This window comes from Scyliorhinus canicula, chromosome 8 (assembly GCF_902713615.1).
Source record: "Scyliorhinus canicula chromosome 8, sScyCan1.1, whole genome shotgun sequence".
NCBI classification, from domain to species: Eukaryota; Metazoa; Chordata; class Chondrichthyes; order Carcharhiniformes; family Scyliorhinidae; genus Scyliorhinus; species Scyliorhinus canicula.
This window is the reverse complement of record NC_052153.1, coordinates 185,992,054-186,015,601: the sequence shown is the minus strand read 5'-3', so window position 1 is coordinate 186,015,601 and position 23,548 is coordinate 185,992,054. Positions and strand designations below refer to the sequence as shown.

The 23,548-nt window shown below is 48.9% G+C and overlaps 1 protein-coding gene across 6 annotated transcripts in view; it reads left to right on the top strand.

Moving 5' to 3' along the window:
• The window catches only part of palld (palladin, cytoskeletal associated protein), a 499,404-nt gene that overhangs the window by 164,280 nt on the left and 311,576 nt on the right, over nt 1-23,548 (top strand). Inside the window, exon 1 of one of the 6 annotated variants that reach the window (XM_038805832.1) lies at nt 1,932-1,966. The exons of 4 other annotated variants lie outside the window; for them this stretch is intronic. The gene's annotated coding sequence lies outside the window, so the exon portion shown is untranslated. Of the gene's footprint in view, nt 1-1,931; nt 1,967-3,112; nt 3,254-23,548 lie in introns of those variants that run through there. One more of the 6 variants, XM_038805831.1, reaches the window with a different exon arrangement.

The following is a 23,548-nucleotide window of genomic DNA, read 5'->3' as shown; positions in this document are numbered from 1 at the left end:
CAAGATCGACAACTTTTGAGAGTCTTTTTTACCTGCTCGCTCCCCCTCAACAGTCATGGTGCCCAGGACATGCATGTAAATACATGCACCAATTCCTGCCCGTGCCTGTCCCGCCTGAGAGGGGCGAAGCATCGCGGAGGAGTGGAGCAAGAAGTGTCCAATCCACTAATGAGATTTAAATCCATGTAAATGACGGCTTTGCATGGGCCTGCCAGCAGAGGGCGCAAACTTCACTAAAGCCGCCAAGGGGGGCAGGAGCATGTTGTCGGAATCGATAGCGGGCACGTTTCCCGATTTTTCTATTGTGCGCTATTTTCCGCTGGATCGCAATTCTCGCTGCCAGCGGCGGGAACTGGAGAACTTCGCCCTCTATTAGCTTTCCAAATTATTTGTTGTACCTGTACTCTAACCTTTTGTCATTCATGCACCAGGACACCCAGATCCCTCTGCAATCTCCCACTATTTGGGTAATATGCCTACTTGTTATTCCTCCTCCCAAAATAGATAATTTCACATTTTAGAACATATAGAACATACAGCCCAGAAGGAGGCTATTTGGTCCATCGAGTCGGCACTGACCCACTTAAGCCCTCACTTCCACCCGATCCCCGTAACCCAATAACCCTTCCTAACCTTTTTGGTCACTAAGGGCAATTTAGAATAGTCAATCCACCTAACCTGCACGTCTTTGGACTGTGGGAGGAAACCGGAGCACCCGGAGGAAACCCACGCACACACACAGGGAGAACGTGCAGACTCCGCACAGACAGTGACCCAGCGGGGAATCGAACCTGGGACCCTGGTGCTGTGAAACCACAGTGCTATCCACTTGTGCTACCGTGCTACCCCACATTATGCTCCATTTTCCAGATCATCTACCCACTCATTTAAGCTGTCTCTGTCCCTTTGTAGCCTTCTTACATCCTCTTCACAATTTACTTTCCTACCTACCATCAGCAAATTTAGCAACCGGACTTTCAGTCCCTTCATCCAAGTAATGGACTTAAATTGTAAAAAGTTGAGGCCTCAGCACTGATCACTGTGGCACACCAGTCGGCACATCCTGCCAACCAGAAAAAGACCCATTTGTGCCAACTTACCCTGTTAACCAGCCTAATAATCTACACCACAAGGACTGCAGCAAGTTAAAGGTGGCGGCTCAACACTGGCTCCTCAAGGTAGGCAGTAAGTGGCGGCTTAGCCAGTTATGCTCCAAACCTCACAAAAAATAATTTCTGCCTTCTTCTCCGGGCAAACCAATTAGAAAGTGGCTGCCTCCAGTCAAGTATCCCTTTGTTTGCCCCATCTCCAGTAATTTTATGTTCAACAAATAAAAGAGTTCGGATAAACCTCTCAACATAATGATTGTAAGAAAGCCTGAAAAATACCAGTTTGTTTATTAAATGCCAAAGAAAAATGCTCCAACGTTCCTGCGCAGAGTATAAATTGGTTAAAGGTGATAATTGGTATACAACTGGTTAAGAGTTTGAGCACATCTGTTTCCTATCCAGTTTGTGTGTGTCTCAGTGCTTAATGCCGATATGTCACAAGCTGGATGGAACAATTCCCGGTACAGAGTGAGAGTCGGACAGGCTGTTGTGATGATGGATGAGCTGATGGTGATGAGCAAAAACCCCAGATTCTAAACTTCAATTACCCAGATTGGGCCAATTTAGGCTAATTTGCTGAATTGGGCCTAGCTGGTAATTCGGAGTTTGTGAGGCCTGAGCTTCCTTAAAGCAGAACTGTTCCCATAAATAAATACTCAACAGACCTTTCTTTTTCTGTTTGTTTGCCGATCCACCGCCCATAATTGAAGGCCGGAGGGAAGAACCGGGATTGTTCTACTCAGAGTGGAGAGGTTTATAGGGAGATTTAATGATGGTGTTCAACATTATGACGGTCTCTGTTCGAGTAAATGACTACTTCCAGTGACTGGGGGTTCAATAAGCAAAAGGCACTTAAGGTAATGAGACCAGAAGACTTGATGAGGCAATTTGTTTCACACAAGTTGGTGTTGTTGTATCTTGTATGTTGAGTAGGTCTCGTGGAGAGTTGCTGAGTCTTGTCTGGTTCAGTAAGTGTTTATTGATAATACTCAATGTACATGTATAATAATAATCTTTATTATTGTCACAAGGGACTAGACAGAGACCTGTTCAGAGGCAAGCATGGAGTTAGCTAATTGTTTGGGCATGGTAGAACAGTGGTTAGCACTATTGCTTCACAGCTCCAGGGTCAATTCCCAGCTTGGGTCACTGTCTGTGCGGAGTCTGCACGTTCTCCCCGTATCTGCGTGGGTTTCCTCCCACAAGTCCCGAAAGACGTGCTCGTTAGGTATTCTGATTTCTCCCTCAGTGTACCCGAACAGGCGCCGGAGTGAGGCGACTAGGGGATTTTCACAGTAACTTCATTTCAGTGTCAATGTAAACCAATTTGTGACACTGATAAGGATTATTACTATTGATCACTGTGCCACTTGCTGTACTTCTTGTGGAACAACGATGACCGCACATCAGAGAAAACGTACACGATTAGCCGTAAAGTGCTTCGGTATGTTGTGTTTAAATTCAATTTGTTTTCTGGACACAGAGTGTTGGGACTCTCTGTCTGGATATGCGGCGATTGACTCAATCTATGGGCATTGGTCAACACCTCTGCTGTCTCCACTGGCAGAGAGTAGCTGGGAGCGAGTGGCAGTAAAGGTATCTGGAAATCACATAATAGGTGTTTTTGGGCAGTGCTCTGTGTTGCCAAGGAGTGGAGAGAGAGGTGGCGAATATTAATCTGAATTCTCGGCAAAGATCCTCCTTAAGCAATGACAACAGCCTCTGAAACCTCGTGCAATCCCAGCAAAATCAAGGACCTTATCATTCAGTCATTTTGCTAATATTATTTTTAGATACAGGCTTTCCCCTCCCTCTCTCCTTCTCCCCCACCCAGGATTGACTCAGTGAATAATGACAGCTGGTTTGCAGTCAGGAAATTTAAACCCCGTCCTTCCTCTCTCTCTCTCTCTCTCTCTCTCTCTCTCTCTCTCTTTCAGAAAGCTTTGTTCTTTGAAACAAGTTGCACGTCTCTGGGGCTTTTAGCGTCAATTAAACTCCCTCCCTCTTGAGGCTGGCTTTTTTTTCTTTTCTTTTTTTTATCAAACCGCATATCCCTGCCTTGGTTAGCAAACTTGTGGTGAATAGTTAAATCAGGAGAGAGCCTGGCTGCTGTTTGCCTAGAATCGGGACACCTGGAGCTGTGGGTGAGTGAATGTATTAGAAAACCAAGCAGTCTTTTCCCTATTTGGCTGCAAGGGATTCTTGCTGTTCCTGCTCGTTCTGGCTTGACGATATATCTATTTACTGTTGCCAGTCACTTTCTACTTCAATCGGCAGGCTGCGGATTCAAGTGTCTTAATCGCTTGGGTAAACGCAACTTCAACAAAGGGCTTTGCATTTGTAGTTTTGAAAGGAACTTATGGTTATAGTTGGATAACTGTTTGAGAGAGAGAGATAGTCAGCATGGTGGGCTGAGTGGCCTCCTTCTTTGTGTCATCCTATGGTTTTAAGCTCAGTAATGTTTGAATTCTCTTCAGTAAAGCTGACAGCCTCCGCATGGTGCTTTGATATTGTCACAGGCAGCTGAGTGAGTTCACACTGCCTGCCTCTGCAGCTCATTGCCTGTTTAAATAGTTTATTGATATTATTATTGGTGCGCTGGTCATTCTCGGAGAAAGCCGAGCGCTCTGTTCCAAAGGAAAGTAGCGCCGTGGTTAGCACAGTTGCTCCACAGCGCCAGGGACCCGGGTTCGATTCCCGGCTTGGGTCACTGTCTGCGCGGAGTCAGCACGTTCTCCCCGTGCCTGCGTGGGTTGCCTCCGGGTGCTCCGGTTTCCTCCCACAAGTCCCGAAAGACGTGCTTGTTAGGTGAATTGAACATTGTGAATTCTCCCTCGGTGTACGCGAACAGGCGCCGCAACGTGTCGACTAGGGGATTTTCACAGTAACTTCACTGCAGCGTTAATGACACTAATAAAGATTATTATTATAAATCGGACCGGTGGGGAAGGTAATTGCCCTGGTTCACATCTGAAGAGTTAGAAGAAGGATGTGTGTTCAAAAGTCCTGGGCTCGGTGCCGGAGTTTAGCATAACAATCGCTGAGCGGGCAAAGGTGCTCCTTTTTTGAACAGCAAAGTCAATTGTGAGGTTTACAAAAGAGTTTGGTGAACGGGGCATAACTTTCAGGTTGAATGATGAAAATTACTCCCGAGTCTCTGACTGGTTTTTCCCACCGCAGAAGAAGAGGTTTAAGAAAACAAACTTTTGAAAAGTGATGGAAGGTTTTGGTCAGGAAAGGGAGAAATGTTGTTCGCCGTGGAGGTTGGTTGTGACCTCTCATTTAAAGTGACCACTTAAGAGAACAATTCGGGAGATTAGGAGAGAGTTTGTTACTCCGGGAGTTGTAGGTGTATGGAATGCTTTACCAGAGGGAGCAATAAGGCGGAGACCAGAGTGCTTATTAAGGGAAGCATGGATAAAGGTTTGGAGCAGAGCTGTATATAGAGAGAGAGAGAGAGAGAGAAAGAAATCGAGAAAGGGAGAGAGAAAGCTACAAGATTAGCTTTGGATCGCTTGAGCAGTGAGCTAGTTTCGGACATGATGGGTCGACTGGCTGCAAATTTATGGAGCGAGGATTTTCCGGCTCTGATACTGAAGTGTGAGTGGGACGGGGATGTTCCCGTTCTGCCCGTGCCAGTGCCCATCCGGACCGGAAAATCCCGGCCATGGTTTCTGTACTATCTTTCATTTAACATTAATTACTCGAGTGCAAACCGGTTAATTTGAAAACTGTTGAAATCCCAAATGGATAATAATTAGTAATCTCTAAATGAACAGTTCTGTTTATATAAACGACGCTGAGGCATCTGAATGATAACTAAACTGTAAGGCTGTGGCCAGATTGACTGGCCTGGAGCTCTAGAAAAGAGAAGGACTAGGGGAGATCTGACAGAGCTCCTATAGTTATGAAAGGGTTTGTGAGGGCAGGGATAGAGAAGATGACATTTGAATGGTGGAGCTGCATTGAGGGTCATAAATATCCAATCGGGAATTTGGAAGAAATATTTTACCGGGGAGTGTTTAAAACATTGAACTTGGGAGGTAAGCAGCAAGCTTCGAGGAAACGAGATGAACCATGAAGGAGAAGGAGTGGCTGATGTGAAATAGGTAGTGAGAGGCGAGACATGTAGTGTAGTTACAACCACTGTGCTGCTAGGGAGCGAGCTCCAGGATTTTGACCCAGCGACAGTGAAGGAACGGCGACATATTTCCAAGTCAGGGTGGTGAGTGACTGAGAGGGGAACCTCCAGGTGGTGGGGTTCCCATGCCTGTGCTGCCCTTACCCTTCCAAATAATAGTGGTCGTGAGTTTGGAAGTTGATGTTGAAAAATGATTGGCGAGTTGTTACAGTGCATCTTGTAGATGGTACACACAGCTGCTGTGGGTTGGTGGGGGAGGGTTTGAATATTTGTGGAAGGGCTGCCAATCAAGCGGGCTGCTTTGTCCTGGATGGTGTTGAGCTACGTGAGTGTTGTTGCATCTGCACTCATCCAGGCAAGTGGAGAGTATTCCATTGCACTCCTGACTTGTGCCTTGTAGATGGTTGAGAGGCTTTGGGAGTCAGGCAGTCAGTTACTCACTGCAGGATTCCTAGCCTCTGATCTGCCCTGGTAGACACAGTATTAATGTGGTTAGTCCAGTTCAGTTCCTGATCAATGGTAACCCCCAGGATGTTGATCAGCGATGGTAACGCCATTGACTGTCAAGGGGCAATGGTTAGATCTTCTCCTGTTGGAGATGGTCATTGCCTGGCACTTGTGTGGTGCAAATATTACTTGCCACTTGTCAGCCTAAGCCTGGAAATTGTCCAGGTCTTGCTGCATTTTGACATGGACGATTTCAGTGTCTGAGGAGATGCGAATGGTGCTGAACATTGTGCAATCATCAGGAAACATCCCCACTTCTGACCTTATAATGGAAGGAAGGTCATTGATGAAGCAGCTTAAGTTAGTTGGGCCCAGGACGCCACCCTGGAGGAACTCATATAGTGATATCCTGGAGCTGAGATGATTGACCTCCAACCACCACAACCATCTTCCTTTGTGCCAGGTATGAGTCCAACCAGCGGAGGGTCTTCCCTCTGATTCCCATTGACCCCAGTTTAGCTCGGGTTCCTTGATGCCACACTCTATCAAATGCTGCCTTGATGTCAAGGGCGGTCACACTCTGTCACTGGCATTCAGCTCTTTTTTTGTCCATGTTTGAACCAAGGCTGCAATGAGGTCAAAAGCTCAGTGACCCAGGCAGAACCCAAATTTAGCGTCATTGACAGATTATTGCTGATGAAGTGCCATCTGATAGCATTGCTAATCCAGGGGCTGGTTTAGCTCACTCGGCTAAATCGCTGGCTTTGAAAGCAGACCAAGGCAGGCCAGCAGCATGGTTCGATTCCCGTACCAGCCTCCTCGAACAGGCGCTGGAATGTGGCGACTAGGGGCTTTTCACAGTAACTTCATTGAAGCCTACTTGTGATAATAAGCAATTTTCATTTTCATAATGACCACATCACTTTACTGATGATCGAGAGTAGTCTGATGGGGCAGTAATTGACCGGGTTGGATTTGTCCAGTTACTTATGTTGCAACACCCTGGGCTACGGGGCGGTCAATTCCAGCCCCACTTGACCCGGAGTTGCAACACAATTTAAATTAATAATAATTTCTTAGAAAAGCACCCCAAGTCTTTAACCGTTAGCTACCCAATAATTGCAGTCAATAGATTTGTACACACACACACACACACACACACGACAGACAAACACAGAGGGGAGAAGAGGGGTGTAAAAATAATAATGAAAGTAAAACGATAAAAGTCTTTGTTTCAGGTGGTTGTTTCCAGCATCTTTCTTCAATGTAGGCTTTCAGCTTGAGGTTTTCTGTTTCCAGTCTGTTATGGTTTTCACTGTAGATTCATTCAGGTCTCTGCAGTTGCAGAAATACAGCAGAGTGCCCTTTCCTCTAAGCATCTGACAATCATTCCACTCAGACAGGACCCAATCACTGCCTGTCGCTGGGCAGAGAATGGCCTTTTGACCAATTCATTGGCCATCAGGCGACCAATGGAACCGAGCACCACCGTTCTCTCGCCGGAAAGTCTGAGTTCTGCTGTCCGAAGGTTAGCACGGTGTTCTGTTTTGTAACTTTGGAATTCCTCACTGACCCTGCTCGACTTAACAGATGTATGTCCATTAAGCATCCATGGTTCAAAGTGACAACAGCAAAAATAAAGAAAGGGGAAATAAGGGAATCAACAGGAAGGATCCTTACGTTTGTATCCAGGGTGTACCTGGGCAATTTTCCACATTGTCGGGTAGATGCCAGTGATGTAGTTGCACTGGAACAGCTTGGCAAGGAGCACGGCAAGTTCAGGAGCTCATGTTGTCAGTACTATTGTCAGGCTCCATAGTTTTTCAGTATCCAGTACCTACAGCCATTTTTTGATATCAGTCAATGTGGTCTGACATGGTCCGCAGCGTAACAAGAGTGTTACCCATTCAAACGGAATTCTTTTGATCTCTATTTGAATTTCTTGCAAGCACCCGAACATCTTCATCCCGCTTATCAAAGGACCCTGAGCATTTTGGATGTGTTGTCATTGTATTTTCTGCAGTCACACCACAACCCCTCTCGCCTTCGAGCACAGGAAGCTGACTTGTCATCCCGTTGCTTTGCTCTGAACGCCATAATCTCTCTGCAGGAATGGAACCTTGCCAGGGGGTCACACTTTGAGCTGGCAGATTGGAAATTCAATTGTCTGCTCTGCAGAACTTTCTGGCCGTTATTAAGATAGGGCGTCACTTCATAAGATGATCACCAAGAAATCAAATGGGGAATTCAAAAGGAACTTGGTGTGGCGAGAATGTGGAACCCAGTACCATAGGGTTGCGACTAGCAATAGAATTTACAGTGCAGAAGGAGGCCATTCGGCCCATCGAGTCTGCACCAGCTCTTTGAAAGAGCACCCTACCCAAGCCCACACCTCCACCCCAACCCCATAACCCAGTAACCCCACTCAACACCTAAGGGCAATTTTGGACACTAAGGGCAATTTAGCATGGCCAATCCACCTAACCTCCACATCTTTGGACTGTGGGAGGAAACCGGAGCACCCGGAGGAAACCCACGCACACACGGGGAGAACGTGCAGACTCCGCACAGACAGTGACCCAAGCCGGGAATCGATCCTGGGACCCTGGAGCTGTGAAGCAACTGTGCTAACCACCATGCTACCGTGCTGTCCAAGATAGAGTGGTTCCTGCTCGGAAAGAGGCCAGTTAACCCATCAGATCTGTTCTAGCCCTCTGCAAGAACAATGCCATAAGACCATAAGACATAGGAGCAGAATCAGGCCACTCGGCCCATCGAGTCTGCTCTGCCATTCAATCATGGCTGATATTATTATCATCCCCGTTCTCCTGCCTTCCCCCCCCCCCCCCCCCCCCCCGATAGCCCCTGATTATTAATCAAGAACCTATCAATCTCTGTCTTAAAGACACTCAGTAATTTGACCTCCACAGCCTTCTGCGGCAAAGAGTACCACAGATTCACCACCCTTTGGCTGAACAATTTCCTCCTCATCACTGTTTTAACGGATCGGCCCTTTAGTCTGAGATTGTGTCCTCTGGTTCTAGTTTCTCCTTCAAGTGGAAACATCCTCTCCACATCCACTCTTTCCAGGCCTCACAGTAACCTGTAAGTTTCAATAAGACCCCCCCTCATCCTTCTAAACTCCAACAAGTACTGACCCAGAGTCCTCAACCGTTCCTCATATGACAAGTTCTTCATTCCAGGGATCATTCTTGTGAACCTCCTCTGGACCCTTTCCAAGGTCAGCACATCCTTCCTTAGATCCGGGGCCCAAAACTGCTCACAATACTCCAAATGGGGTCTGACCAGAGCCTTATGCAGCCTCAGAAATACCTCCCTGGTCTTGTATTGTAGCCCTCTCGACATGAATGCTTACATTGCATTTGCCGCCTTCGCTGCTGACTGAACCTGCAAGTTAACCTTAAGAGAATCATGAACAAGGACTCCCAAGTCCCTTTGTGCTAATCCTTTCCCCATAGCCGAATGTTACCCCTTAGGATGTTTATCTACTTCCCCTTTTGAAAGCTGCGATTGAATTCGTCAAAGGTAAATACATGAGAGGGAAGAGAATAGCGGGTAATGAAATTACACACATGGAGCTAGCTGGCACTGACTGGTTGGGCCGAATGGTCTGAACCTATGCTGTAAACCCTGTACCACGTAAATCAGTGGAAAATGGAAGAGCCAATGTATCTAGATTTCAATTGTGTGAATTTGCGTGATTACCTTGTGTTACGTATGAGCATGTGATCGGTCGCAGTGGGGTTGGGAACTTGCAAGATTGCTCTCCCCCCCCCCCCCCCCCCCCCCCCCCAAAACCCCCGGAATAAACAAATGTCCGGCTCACCATGTGAACGACACAAAACAATTGTGCCGCTGATCATACTTCTGAATTTTTTATCGGATGCTTTTGGAAAGGAAACGTAAGCACTTTCCATTATTAAAAACTGTCAATCATTAACCTGAGCTAAAGTAGGAGTTGTTGAGTCCCTATCTGTGTTTGAGGTAACTCTCAGGATGGTGAGAATTCTTCCTCATTTTCTCAAACAAAGTTTTAGTCCCTCTTTTCTGGTGCTTAAAACCACAAAGCAACAGATAGAGCCTTTCAAGTCGGAAGCCACCCAAGATCGCTGGACCCAAGTAGACACCGAACTAAAGAAGGAGCCATTAGGATGGGTGATCAAAATTATGTTCAAGCGTGTTCTAGCAGAGAGAGGGGCGACACGATGACGCAGTGGTTAGCACTGCTGTCTCACGGCGGGGCTGAGGACATGGGTTCGATCACAGCCCCGGGTCACTGCCCGTGTGGAGTTTGCACATTCTCCCCATGTCTGTGTGGTTCTCGCCCCCCACAACCCAAAAGATGTGCAGGGTAGGTGGGTTGGCTGCGCTAAATTGCCCCTTAATTGGAGGGGGGGGGGAAATTCTTGCAAAAGTTACAGCAGAGAGAATGATCTCTCAGGATGGTAACGTTACAGCTTAAGGCCCAGATGGCAGAACACACCGCAGCCAATGTTAGGGCAATGGGGAACCAGGCTTGTACAAGAGGTCAGAGCTCCAAACAATACAGCACTCGCACCAGCAAAATTGCAGGAATAAATGACCCCAACATCCCATGGGTGTCTCCATCACACGGGCATTTTGCAGCCAATCACTTTAGTCACGCAACAGGTTTCGGCTGCAATTCTACCTTGGGTGCCTGTCTGCATCCAATCGCACAGTCTCTGATGTAGGTCAGGGTGTTTGGGCCCCCAACCTAACAGTCCCTGGCTTCACCTGGGATTTCCTATTGATTTTGATTATTGATCAGCGCCGGCTCTAGGGTTGCTGGCGCCCCGGGCAAGCTGAACTTCGGCGCCCTTGGGGAGGGGGGGGGGGGGGGGGGGGGCCGAGGGGGGGGGGGCGGGGCCGAGGGGGGGGGGGGGCCGAGGGGGGGGGGCGGGGCCGAGGGGGGGGCGAGGGGGGGCGGGGCCAAGGGGGGGGGCGGACACGCGGGGGGCGGACCCGAAGGGGGGGCGGACCCGAGTGGGGGCGGGGGGGACTGAGCGGGGGGGGCGGACCGAGCCAGGGGGCCGCCCTGGGGGCGGGCGGCCACCGCGCATGCGCTGGTTGGCACCGGCCCAACTGCGCATGCGCGGGTCCCGAGTCTCTGGCGCCCCCGAGCACATGGCGCCCCGGGCGACTGCCCGAGTTGCCGGTGCCTTGAGCCGGCCCTGTTATTGATCATTGATCAACCGAAGCAAAAAAAGTCTCACTGTGTCAGAGTTTTCAATCCACGGCCCCTGTTCCTCATGATCTGTTCCTTGAACTTCTGTCACGTTTCGCGGCTTTTTGAAAAAAAATGAATTTACAGGATGTGTGCTTTGCTGGCCAGGCCAGCATTTATTGCCCATCACACCAGGTATATGTCAGGCTCTTGTATGTTTCAACCAAATCACCTCTTACTCTTCAAAACACCAGCGGATACAAATACAGCTTGTCCAATTTTTCCTCATCAGACAACCTGCCCACAGGATCACACAAGTGTTACAGGGCAGAAGGAGGCCATTCAGCCCATCCTCCCACATTGTTTCACGTTCACGTAACCATTTCAGATATTAGTCCAGTAAACCTTCTCCGAACTGCGCCCAACACATTTACATCCTTCCTTACATAAGGTGGCCAATACTGTACCTGGCTGCCATGTCCCCTCCATGATAACAGCGGTCACACGGCAGGGGTGCACATTTCCTTCGGTGATAGATGAGATCCTGTTTTAAGGCGGTGGCAATCGGCCAAATTCTTGGAGGGGAAAATGTTTGAGGGACTCTGGGGAAAGAGCAGAGGGGAATGCGACTAACTGGATAGCTCTTAAAACGAGCCAGGAAAAGCATAATGGGCCCAAATTGCCGCCTCCTGGTTTAGCTCACTCGGCTAAATCGCTGGCTTTTAAAGCAGACCAAGCAGGCCAGCAGCACGGTTCGATTCCCGTACCAGCCTCCCCGGACAGGCGCCGGAATGTGGCGACTAGGGGCTTTTCACAGTAATTTCATTGAAGCCTACTCGTGACAATAAGCGATTTTCATTTTTCATTTCATATATCATTGTACAATCGGCTGCGATGCACTTAAGGATGTGCAGAGGTTGTGAAAGGTGGCATATATTGATGCAAACTCTTTTCTAATTTTCCAAGTGATGTGCATCGAAAGTGACCTGTGAGATAAAAATGATTGGATACTCCTGAATTACGATGTCGGTTAGAGCAGTGCATCTCAAACTATCTGATGTGGTGTACCGGCAGTTTTTTTTTTCAATGTGCCAGGGACCGGTAAGCGAAACAAGCCAATCCAGGATTACTGTCTCTTTCTTTTCTGGAAACACTCCAAGTACCGGCAGACGATGGCTCGAGTACCGGCACCGGTACTCGTACCACACTTTGAGAAGCACTGGGCTAGAGGATAAATATTATCCAGGTCATCAGAGAGAACCCTGAAAGTAGCATAGGATGCGTACAGTGCAGAAACAGGCCATTCAGCCCATTGAGTCAGCACCCACCCTCCAAAAGAGCACCAGATACACTCCCCCACTTATCCCTGTAACCCCGAAACATCAGGGTATTTTTTATGATCCACTCAAGGGGGCATTCTGGAGAAGGTTCACAAGGTTAATCCTGGGTATGGAGTAGGTTGTGCCTGTAAACATTGGAGTTTAGACGAATGAGAGGTGACATTATTGAATCATATAGGGTTCTCGAGGGGCTTGACAGGGGAGATGCTGAGAGGATGTTGCCCCTTTCGGGAGATTCTGGGACTAGAGATCATAATCTCAAAGCAAGGGGTCGTCCACTTAAGACAGTTGAGGAGAAATTACTTCTCTCGGAAGGTAGTGAATTTGTGGAATTCTTTACCACAGAGGGCTGTCGAGGCTGGGTCAGAAGTATGTTCAAGGCTGAGAGGGACAGATTTTTAATCAGTAAGAGAATCAAGGGTTATGGGGATAAGTTGGGATAGTGGAGTTGACAATTATCACAACAGATCAGTCATGCTCTCATTGAATGGTGGAGCGGGCTCGATGGGCCGAATGGCCTACTTCAGCTCTTGGGCGCGATTCTCCCATGCCGCGCCGTTCGCGCCATTTTTTCCCACGGCCCTGGGGTCTGGCCCACGATCGGGGCCCACCGATCGTCGGGCCGGCCTCTCCAGCCCCTGCCCTATTTTATTACGCGGCCAGCGCACTGAGGAAGTCCCCCCCCCCCGCGCATTCACGGGTTGGTGCGGCCCAACTGCGCATGCGCGGGTTGCCGCGGCACCCATTTGGCGCCGGGAAGGGAGACTAGAGCGGCTTGAATCCCTCCAGCGAAGTGCTGTGGGAGCCAGAATGGGTAGTGCCCACGCGCGTTCCTTCACGACGGCGCGAACACTGTCTCCATTTCGGAAAATCGTGCCCCTTATGTCTTATGGTCTTGTGCTCCCATGGTCTTATGAATTAAATTAATTAGCGCAACCAGTTATGCTGCTGCCCGCTACAGGACAGGAAGAGCTCTCCGCAAATTAAATCAAGTATTATTAAATGTTATCAATGAGGAAAAATCAGATCTCGGTTCAAAGTCGGTCAAGAACATGCGATCAACGGAGATTATTAAAAAATTATTGAACAAATAATTTCGGACAAGGCAGCACAGGGGTAGTTGGGGAAATCTCTTTCTGTAAGTGAGAAGTGACTGCAATAATCTACCAGCAACGGAAAGAGAGGAAAAAACAAACCATAATGGGCGAGTTAAAGCCTGAGATGAATGGTTTCAATCGACCTCCGCCCAGCACTAACCTTTCCTGTGTTAGTCTTAAAAATCCAAATAATGTTGCCTCAGCTGAGTGTTCAAGTGATTCTTTTTTTTTTAAGAAAAGGCTTCAGGAACTGTAACAGTGACAGCTGTAAGTGGCACAGACTGAGGTCGGGGAACTGGGATTTGAAAACAGGTGGCACCCCCTGCTTTTAACACACTCGACTCTTCCAATGGTTTGCAGGCCCGTATCCCACTCTCCATGAAGCTCTGCTCCTCCTCATCTCCACTGCCCGTACCCAAACTCTCACCGTGGCCCCATTCAACAGTAACCCCTGTGCTCACTGCCCTACAGCAGCCCACCCTCCGACAATGCCGCAAAATGTTCCCTTTCTTGTGTTCAAATCCCTGTAGCGTCTCGCTGCTCCCTCACTCTGTAATCTCCTCCAGACAGGCAACGTTCCAATATCTCTATATCCCTCGAATTCCGACATCTTGCGCATCCCTGATTTTTAATCGTTCCATCACTGGCAGCCCCCAAGTTCTGCAATTCACTCTCCGTCTCTCTCTCTTCTTCGCTCATCCCTCTGACACATCCCTCAAAACCCATCTCTTTGTTCCAGCTTTAGATCGTCTGTCCCACCTCCGCATTCAGCTCAATGTCAAGTTTTTTAAAAAACTTGAGTACCCAATTAAAGGGAAATTTAGGGTGGCCAATCCACCTAGCCTGTGCATCTTTGGGTTGTGGGGGCAAAACCCACGCAGACACGGGGAGAATGTGCAAACTCCACACGGACAGTGACCCAGAGCCGGGATTGAACCCTGGGACTTCAGCGCCCTCAGACAGCAGTGTTACTCACTGCAAGCTCAATGTCAAGTTATCAGACTGCAAGACCATATGACAGGGGAGCAGAAGCAGGCCATTCGGCCCGTCGAACCTGTTCCGCCATTCAATGGGATCATGACTGATATGATAATCCTCAACTCCACTTTCTCGCCTTGTGTCATAATATGTGGATATTGTAAAGTACATAAAGGGTTAATGTAATGTTACTGCTCTAGTCACTAGATGGTGCTATAGAGCAACCATATAAATATCACATGCCTCCTTGACTTCTGGGAGAAAGATGGAGATAAATGGAGAGAGTGGAAGAGAGCAAGTCAGAGTAGTTGTGAGATAGTTGAACTAATAGTATTGTTAATCGTGTCGATGTGTCATGTAATCTTTACTTAACTAATTCCTTAGTAATATGTTTGAATCTAATTCAGTGCGGTGCAATAAATTAGCTTTGTTTATTAGATAGAGCTTGTTGTTCTTTGTTAGCACTACAACCTTCACCATCCTGAAAGAACTAAAACACGAAACACAACACCCTTGATTCCCTCACTGATTAAAAATCTGTCTGTCTCAGCCTTGAATAGACTTAATGACCCGGCCTCTACAGCTCTCTGCAGTGAAGGATTCCACAGATTCAACAACCTCCGGGGGGAGAAATTCCTCATCATCTCTTGTCTTAAATGGGAGACCTCTTACTCTGAGATTATGCCCTCTCATCAGAGAATCATAGAATTATGCTGTCCAGAAGAGGCCCTTTGGTCCATCAAGCCTGCACCAACAAAGGCCGGCATTCCAATTTGCCTTCCCTATTACAAACTGAGTTGTCTGACACTCCTCCGATGCTGCTTGGGACATTTTACTGCATTACAGATGCTATATAAATGCAGATTGTTGTTGAGTGCTAGGAGGTGAGTTGTCATTGTGACAGCTCAATAGTTGGAGTTGTGACCAGTGGTTGAAGTGTGACCAGTGATGCGGCGGAGGAACATTAGAACATTAGAACAGTACAGCACAGAACAGGCCCTTCGGCCCTTGATGTTGTGCCGAGCAATGATCACCCTGCTCAAACCCACGTATCCACCCTATACCCCTAACCCAACAACCCCCCCTTAACCTTACTTTTTAGGACACTACGGGCAATTTATCATGGCCAATCCACCTAACCCGCACATCTTTGGACTGTGGGAGGAAACCGGAGCACCCGGAGGAAACCCACGCACACACGGGGAGGACGTGCAGACTCCGCACAGACAGTGACCCAGCCGGGAATCGAACCTGGGACCCTGGAGCTGTGAAGCATTTATGCTAACCACCATGCTACCGAAGTGCCAACATTCTATTGGTTTCCTGAAAAAAATGAGGTTGAAACCTCCCACGGCGTTAGGCCGTTTTAAAATTATTTTATTCAAATTACTCCGAACAATATTTTATAATTTGGTGAGGTAGGAAGATGGGTGTCTCCACTGAAGGAACTGAGCCCAGCAGACTGAGGAATGCGGTGTCAGCCTCTGCAGTGTACTGAGCATCTCGGCCTAGGTGACTGTAAGGGGACTTTCGTATTGTGTTCAATGGGTCGAAAAGAGAAAAGAAACGTCCATGAGGTGGTCCCCGCTCTAATGAGGATGGGATCCGGTATTTTCTACATGGTCAGTCACCATCTGTGAAATAATAATATAACATAATATTCGCTTATTGTCATGAGTCGGCTTCAACAAAGTGACTGTGAAAAGACCCTAGTCACCACATTCCGGCGCCTGTTCGGGGAGGCCGGTACGGGAATTGAACCCGCGCTGGTGGCATTGTTCTGCATTACAAGCCAGCTGTTTAGCCCACTGTGCTAAACCAGCACCAAATGAAGGATGGGTTAACAGGTCACCAACAACGATGACTGCAGTTCATAACGTATTGTCTTATGGTCTTATCTTGACTTCTCGAGGAATTAAGGGCTATGGAGAGAGAGCGGGTAAATGGAGTTGAAATCAACCATGATTGAATGGTGGAGTGGACTCGATGGGCCGAATGGCCTTACTTCCACTCCTATGTCTTATGGTCTTATGGTATTAATAAAATCCCAAGGTGGTTCACAGACAAAAATGCCAACAGGCCATTCCAGATAATCGGTCGGAGAATCGCCGGGGGCGGCGTGAATCCCGCCCCTGCCGGCTGCCCTCTGGCCCTCGATGGGCCGAATGGCCGCCCGTTTTTTTTTTTTGCCGGTCCCGCCAGCGTAAATTAGAGTAGGTCCTTACCGGTGGAACCTGGTGGTAGGGGCGGCCTTCGGGGTCCTCGGGGGGGGGGGGGGGGGGGGGGGGGATCTGGAACCGGGGCCCCACCGATCCGCAGGCCGGCCTGTGCCGTGGGGGCACTCTATTCCTCCATGTCGGCTGCTATTCTTCCGCGATGGCCGATGCAGAGATGAACCCTCCCCCCTGCGCATGCGCTGGGATGATGCCAGCACACGCTGGCGCTCCTGCGCATGCGCCAACTTACGCTGGCCAGCGGAGGCCCTTTGGCATAGCGCCAAGCTCCTTCCCCGCCGGCCGGCGCAGCGCAAACCACTCCGGAGGATTCCGCACCTTTGGGGCGGCCCGACGTCGGAGTGGTTCACGCCACTCCTTCCCGCCGGTGTTGCCCGCCCCGCCGATTCCCACAGAATCCCGCCCAATATTGGGAAAGGTGACTTGCTGGGTCTTGGTCAAAGGTGGGGGGAGGTGGGGAGTCTGAAAGGAGGAGAGGGAGGTGGAAAGTTTTAGCCTTTTGAACTTTTATTACAGGGCAGGGTTCAGTCGATTCGGCAGGGGTCGCACCCAAAGGTTGGAGGACCGATGGGAACCCCCCCCCCCACCTCCCACACCAGTTCTGTGGTGGAGGTCTGACGTGGCCTTCTGGATCCAGGACGTCCGAAGGGCCTGTGCTGTCCTTTTGCGGATTGTCCAATTGCGGATGTCCTGCCTGCAGAGAGCTTCCGGCCAATCAGAGGCTGGTGGTCCCTCATTGTCATCAGCATAATCGGATGTGGTGGCTTTTGCTGGTGGAAGGCACTCGCCAGAGGGGTCCAGTATCATCAGGGCACCCCCAGACCATAAATCAGTGAGGGCGGGAAGGGTGGGGATCATGGGAGAGACGGGGGGCAGGTGGCTCAGAGATAAAGCTTGGGGGTGGCATTCAGATACCCCTTCCTTCCCAATGCCAGATCTCTCGATCATGACGGTGAGGAAGCCCCCACACTTCCCTCCCCCACGGGTGGATTTGCTGGGCGGTCTTCGGGAGATGTGGGAAGGTGACATGCCTCCCATTCAATCCTGAACCACCACTGGGCTAAGAGATGATGGGTGTCAATTGGCTCATTATTAATACTATTATCCACTATGGCCAAGAGTCCCGTGTCAGCCCTTTTCAGCCTCTGAAAATGAAATGAAAATCGCTTATTGTCACGAGTAGGCTTCAAATGAAGTTACTGTGAAAAGCCCCTAGTGGCCACATTCCGGCGCCTGTTCGGGGAGGCTGCTACGGGAATCGAACCCACGCTGCTGGCCTGCCTGGATCTGCTTTAAAAGCCAGCGATTTAGCCCACTGTGCTAAATCAGCCCATAATCAACACCTGACATGATCAGGAGAGGTTTTATCACCACCAGGGCCGAGCCTGTGATGAAGGGACTCTGCCGCCATGGTTCATGCCGCACCAGAGGTGCCGAACCTGCTTTTCACAGAGGCTTATCGCGCCGTTTCGTATCTATTTTAATTCCAGTGTTCCAACACTTGCAGCTTCCCTTTTGTGAACCTCGGACGGGGTCCGTTGCTGAGTGAGTCCCGCCCTCTGCCAGTAACCTCTCCCTCAAGAAACCCCCTCGGACAGCTGGTCACTCCTCAGCATTCACGGCATCCCGAAAAGACATTTGGCCAGTTCTCAGTTGTTCAATGTCTGTCTTCGGGGTGACAGCTGTGACTCTGGATCAGAAGGTTGAAGACTCGCTCCAGAGACGCGAGGACAAATAAATATCCAGGCTGGACCTGTTGTGCTGAGAGTGCCACACTGTCAGAGGCGTTGTTTTTTCTGGTGAAACTTTAAACCAAGGGCACCATTTGTCCTCTCGGCCATTGGAATAGCGCTGGAGTTATCCCTGGTGCTTTTAATATTTATCCTTCAATCAACTTGAATTAAAATGATTACCTGGTGGTTGTCACATTGTTGTTTGTAGGAGCTTTCTCTTTCCCCCGTTTTTTATATTCCTTCATGGGATGTAAGCTTGACTGTCTGGGTCAGCGTTACAACAATAACTACACTACAGAAACACGAGAGCTGGTTTAGCTCAGTTGGCTGTGCAGCTGGTTCGTGATGCAGCGAGAGGCCAACAGCGTGGGTTCAATTCCTGTACTGGCTGAGGTTATTCATGAAGGCCTCAACTTCTCAACCCCGGCGATCCTCGGGTTAAATCGCCACCAGTCAGCCCTCCCCCTCAGAGCAAAGCAGCCTTTGGTCATCTGGGACCATGGCCAACTTTGCTTTAGGGATGGCACGGTGGCATTGCTGCCTCTCGACGCCATGGACCTGGGTTCAATTCCAGCCTTGGGTGATTGTCAGTGTGGAACACAGAACAAAGAAAAGTACAGCACAGGCCCTTCGGCCCTCCAAGCCTGTGCCGAACATGCTGCCCGTCTAAACTAAAATCTTCCGCACTTCCGGGGTCCGTATCCTTCTATTCCCATCCTATTCGTGTATTTGTCAAGATGCTCCTTAAACATCACTATCGTCCTTGCTTCCACCACCTCCTATGGCAGCGAGTTCCAGGCACCCACTACCCTCTGTGTAAAAAAACTCTCCTCTATACCTTGCACCTCTAGTAATTGACCCCTCTACCCTCGGAAAAAGCCGCTGACTATCCACTCTGTCCATGCCCCTCATAATTTTGTAGATCTCTATCAGGTCGCCACTCAACCTCCGTCGTTCCAATGAGAACAAACCGAGTTTATTCAACCGCTCCTCATAGCTAATGCCCTCCATGCCAGGCAACATCCTGGTAAATCTCTTCTGCACCCTCTCTAAAGCCTCCACATCCTTCTGGTAGTGTGGCAACCAGAATTGAACACTATACTCCAAGTGTGGCCCAACTAAGGTTCTATACAGTATGAAAAAAGGAGAAAAACTGTCGGTAGCTGAGAGAAATTAACTGAAAGAAAGCCAACTTCAGTGGGGTGAGAGCAGATCTGGCCAAATAAACTCGGAGTCAAAGGTTTGGTACGAAAATCGGGAGTAGAAAAATGAGCTCCTTCCAAAAGAAGAGATATTGGTTAATACCCTCGAAAGGGTGGGAAAGGCAAAGCAAATAAATCCAGAGCTTCCTGGATGACAAAGGAGATAGAAATTCAGGTAAAGAAGAAAGAGTGTGTTCATGAAAACATGAAATGAAAATCGCTTATTGTCACAAGTAGGCTTCAAATGAAGTTACTGTGAAAAGCCCCTAGTCGCCACGTTCCGGCGCCTGTTCGGGGAGGCTGGTACGGGAATTGAACCGTGCTGCTGGCCTGCCTTGGTCTGCTTTAAAAGCCAGCGATTTAGCCCTGTGCTAAACCAGCCATGACAGGTGGCAGGTAAAAAATACAACTGAGAACCGGACTGAATGAAGAATGTTCAGAGAGGAGTTGAAGAAGCAAATAAAAAACGCAAAGAGGGGGTGTGAAGAGAGACTGGCATGTACCATAAAAGGGAATCCAAAAATCTTTAATAGGCATATAAATGGTAAAACAGTGGTGAAGGAAAAGTATGAATGACCAGGGACCAAAAAGAAAATTTCTACATGGGGGGGAAGAGGGCATAACTGAGGCAGCAAAACAAATACTTTGCATCTGTCTTTAGCAAGGAAGAAGACGCTGCACATGCCATGGTGAAAGAGAAGGTAACTCAGACACTAGAAGGGTTCAAAAATCATAAGGAAGGGAAAAGACTTTCTGTCCCTACAGCTGATCTGGTATCGGGACCCAATAAGGAGCATCCAAGGTTACTGTGAGAAGTGAGAGTGGAAATAGCAGAGACACTGGCCATATTTTTTCAGTCTTCCTTAGACTCCGGGGTGGTGTCAAAGGACTGGAGAATTGCAAATGTTATACACTTTTTCAAGGAAGGATAGAAGGATAAGCCCAGAGACCACAAGCCGGTCAGTTTAACTTCAGTGCTGGGGAAACAATTGCTGAGATTTTCCAGCCCCGCCCACTGCAGGAATAATCCGGTCCCATCGAAAGTCAATGGACTTTGGGCCTGGCCGCCAAATCTCCCGCTGCGGGTCCCACCACAATGGGAGCAGAAAATCCCCACCAAGTAATTCGGGACAAAGGTAATAGTCACATGGACGAATGTGGGTTGATTATGAGGGCAAGGCGGCATGGATTTCTTCAGGGAAGGTGGTGCTTAACTAACTGGCGTTTTTTGAAGAGGCAACAGAGAGGGTTGATGAAGGAAATATTGTTGGGGTGGTGTAATTGGACTGCTCCTCTAAGAGCCTCCTTACAATATGCCTCTGTTTACCAACCTGTCTTAAGTCGCTGCATGTCGGTTTGACACCACATTTTGTTTTATAATGTTCCCGCGAAACTCCACGTCAAAGGTGCTATAGAAATGCAATGTTTGTCACACCAGAGGGACAGTTCTTTTTCTTCTTTTATTCATAGAATCATAGCAGGAGGCCATTTGGCCCATCAAGTCTGCATCGATGCTCTGAAATAGTGCCCTAACCAGGCTCCCGCCCTATCCCAGCAACCCCACCTAACCCGCACATCCCTGGGACACTAAGGGCAATTTAGCACGGCCAATCCACCTAACATGCGCATCTTTGGACTGCGGGAGCAAACCGGAGCACCCGGAGGAAACCCGCGCAGACACGGGGTGAACGTGGCAAGGCCGGAATTGAACCTGGGTCCCTGCCGCTGTGAGGCAGCAGTGCTAACCACTGTGCCAACATGCTGCCCCTTTCCTGGGATATGGGCATTGTCGGTCAGGCCAGTATTTGTTGCCCATCCTTAATGAATTGAGTGTCTTTCTCGGCCATTTCAGGGGGCGCTTACGGGTTGAACCCATTGCTGTAAATCTGGAGTCACATGTAGGCCAGACCAGGTAAGGAAGGCAGATTTCCTTCCTTAAAGGACACGAGTGAACCAAATCGTCGTTAGTTGTCATGGATACCATTTAGACCACAGGGTTTTTATTTTATTTTACTGTCAGGATGGGATGTGAACCCCTGTCCCCAGAAGATTAGCCCGGGCCTCTGGAGTGCCAGTCCAGTGATGTTACCACTGCGCCACCATCAGCCCTCAAAATGGCGCGACAGGTTTAGATATCGGTTGAAAAATGAAAGGGGGGAATGGGGGTCCCTGCCAGTCCCGCGGGCTGCTTTGCCCTGGGTGGTGTCGAGCACCTTGTGTTGTGGGAGCTGCGCCACACTCCTGGCTTATGCCTTGCAGATGGTGGACAGGCGTTTGGGAAGTCAGGAGGTGGTTTACTCACTGCAGAATTCCCAACCCTTGATCTGCTCTTGCAACCACAGTAAGCCTTCTTGTGACAACAAAGATTATTTTTTTTAAAAGATTATATATGTGCAGTGTGCGCAAGGGATGCAGAGTGGAAATGGTGACCCGCTGAGTTTATCTGGTTCAAACCTCCAACACACAACTTATTGAACCGTACATTCCACTCCAGCCCTTAAAAAAACAAAAAACGAGCGATTCGCCATTGACTGAGAATTTCCTCTGGTCTGTTTCAGATCCATCCATTTGTGGGCAGCACGGTAGCAGAGTGGTTAGCACGATTGCTTCACAGCTCCAGGGTCCCAGGTTCGATTCCCGGCTGGGTCACTGTGTCTATGCGGACACTGCACATCCTCCCCGTGTCTGCGTGGGTTTCCTCCGGGTGCTCCGGTTTCCCCCCACAGTCCAAAGATGGGCAGGTTAGGTGGATTGGCCATGCTAAATTGCCCTTGGTGTCCAAAATTGCCCTCAGCGTTGTTTGAGTGGGGTTACTGGGTTATGGGGATAGAGTGGTGTGGGCTTGGGTAGGGTGCTCTTTCCAAGAGCCGGTGCAGACTCGATGGGCCGAATGGCCTCCTTTTGCACTGTAAATTCTATGTAAATTCAATCCGTGTTGTAATGGCAGAAATCCCATTTTTACACACACACGCAACCTGGTCAAGAATATCAACCTCGGGAATCTTTGACAGCGCATTGACAATAATGCCTTGACCCAGTCCCCTGGGTCGTAAGTTCAATCCCCACCACAGACACATCAGAACATAGTCGTGGCTGAAACTCCCACTGAGGACCCGCTGCACTGCCTTTTGTGGTGGGGGGGGGGGGGGATGGAAAACTAAGTCTCCGGTCTGATCTCTCTTGGCACTGTGTAAAGAGGGAAAGCAGAGGAAGGATGCAGGCGGCCAACACTTCTGCCTCAACCAATACCTGTGAACCAGATAACCTGATCAGTCGACATGTTGCTGTTTGTGGGGGCTTGCTGTGTAAGTTACCTGCCGAGTTTCTCTATGTTCCGGCAATGCTCACATTTTGAAAGTACTTCACTGGTTATAAAGTACTTGGGAATGTCTTGAGTTTGTACAACGTACATAGAAGACATGTATAGAATCCCCAAAGTGCAGAAGGAGGCCATTCGGCCCATTGAGTCTGCACCGACCTTCGAACGAGCACTCTACCCATATTCACTCATCCCCAACAATCCCTCCCTACCCCATAACCTAACCTGCACATCCCTGGACAAAGGGGCAATTTAGCATGGCAAATCCGCCCACCCGTACATCTTTTTGACCGTGGGAGCAAACGGAAGAAACCCATGCCGACACAGACAGAAGGTGCAAACTCTACATAGAGTTACCCAAGGCCGGAATTGTCCCTGGCGTTGTGAAGCAGCAGTGCTAAGCACTGTGCCGCCCCTATACAAATGAAAACCCTTTCTTTGTAACGCATAAGGGAAAAGGTGGAACCACCATTTCAGGCCTTCTGCACTCTCCTAAAATCACATTACGGCCAATGAAGTATTTTTTGCAGTGCAGTCACTGTTATAAATGAGGAAACCTGGTGTAGAGTCCTTGTTGTGAAGTATTCAGCAGGTGCTCTATAGATATAGTCCATCTGACCTCACAATGTACAAACTCTTTATTTTTATATATAATGAGCTGTTACTTTGCAATCCATTGAGGAGTTTGTGCAAGTGTTTGTTTCAAAGATCAGGACGAAGGTTAAATCCCAGCACCGGCCTT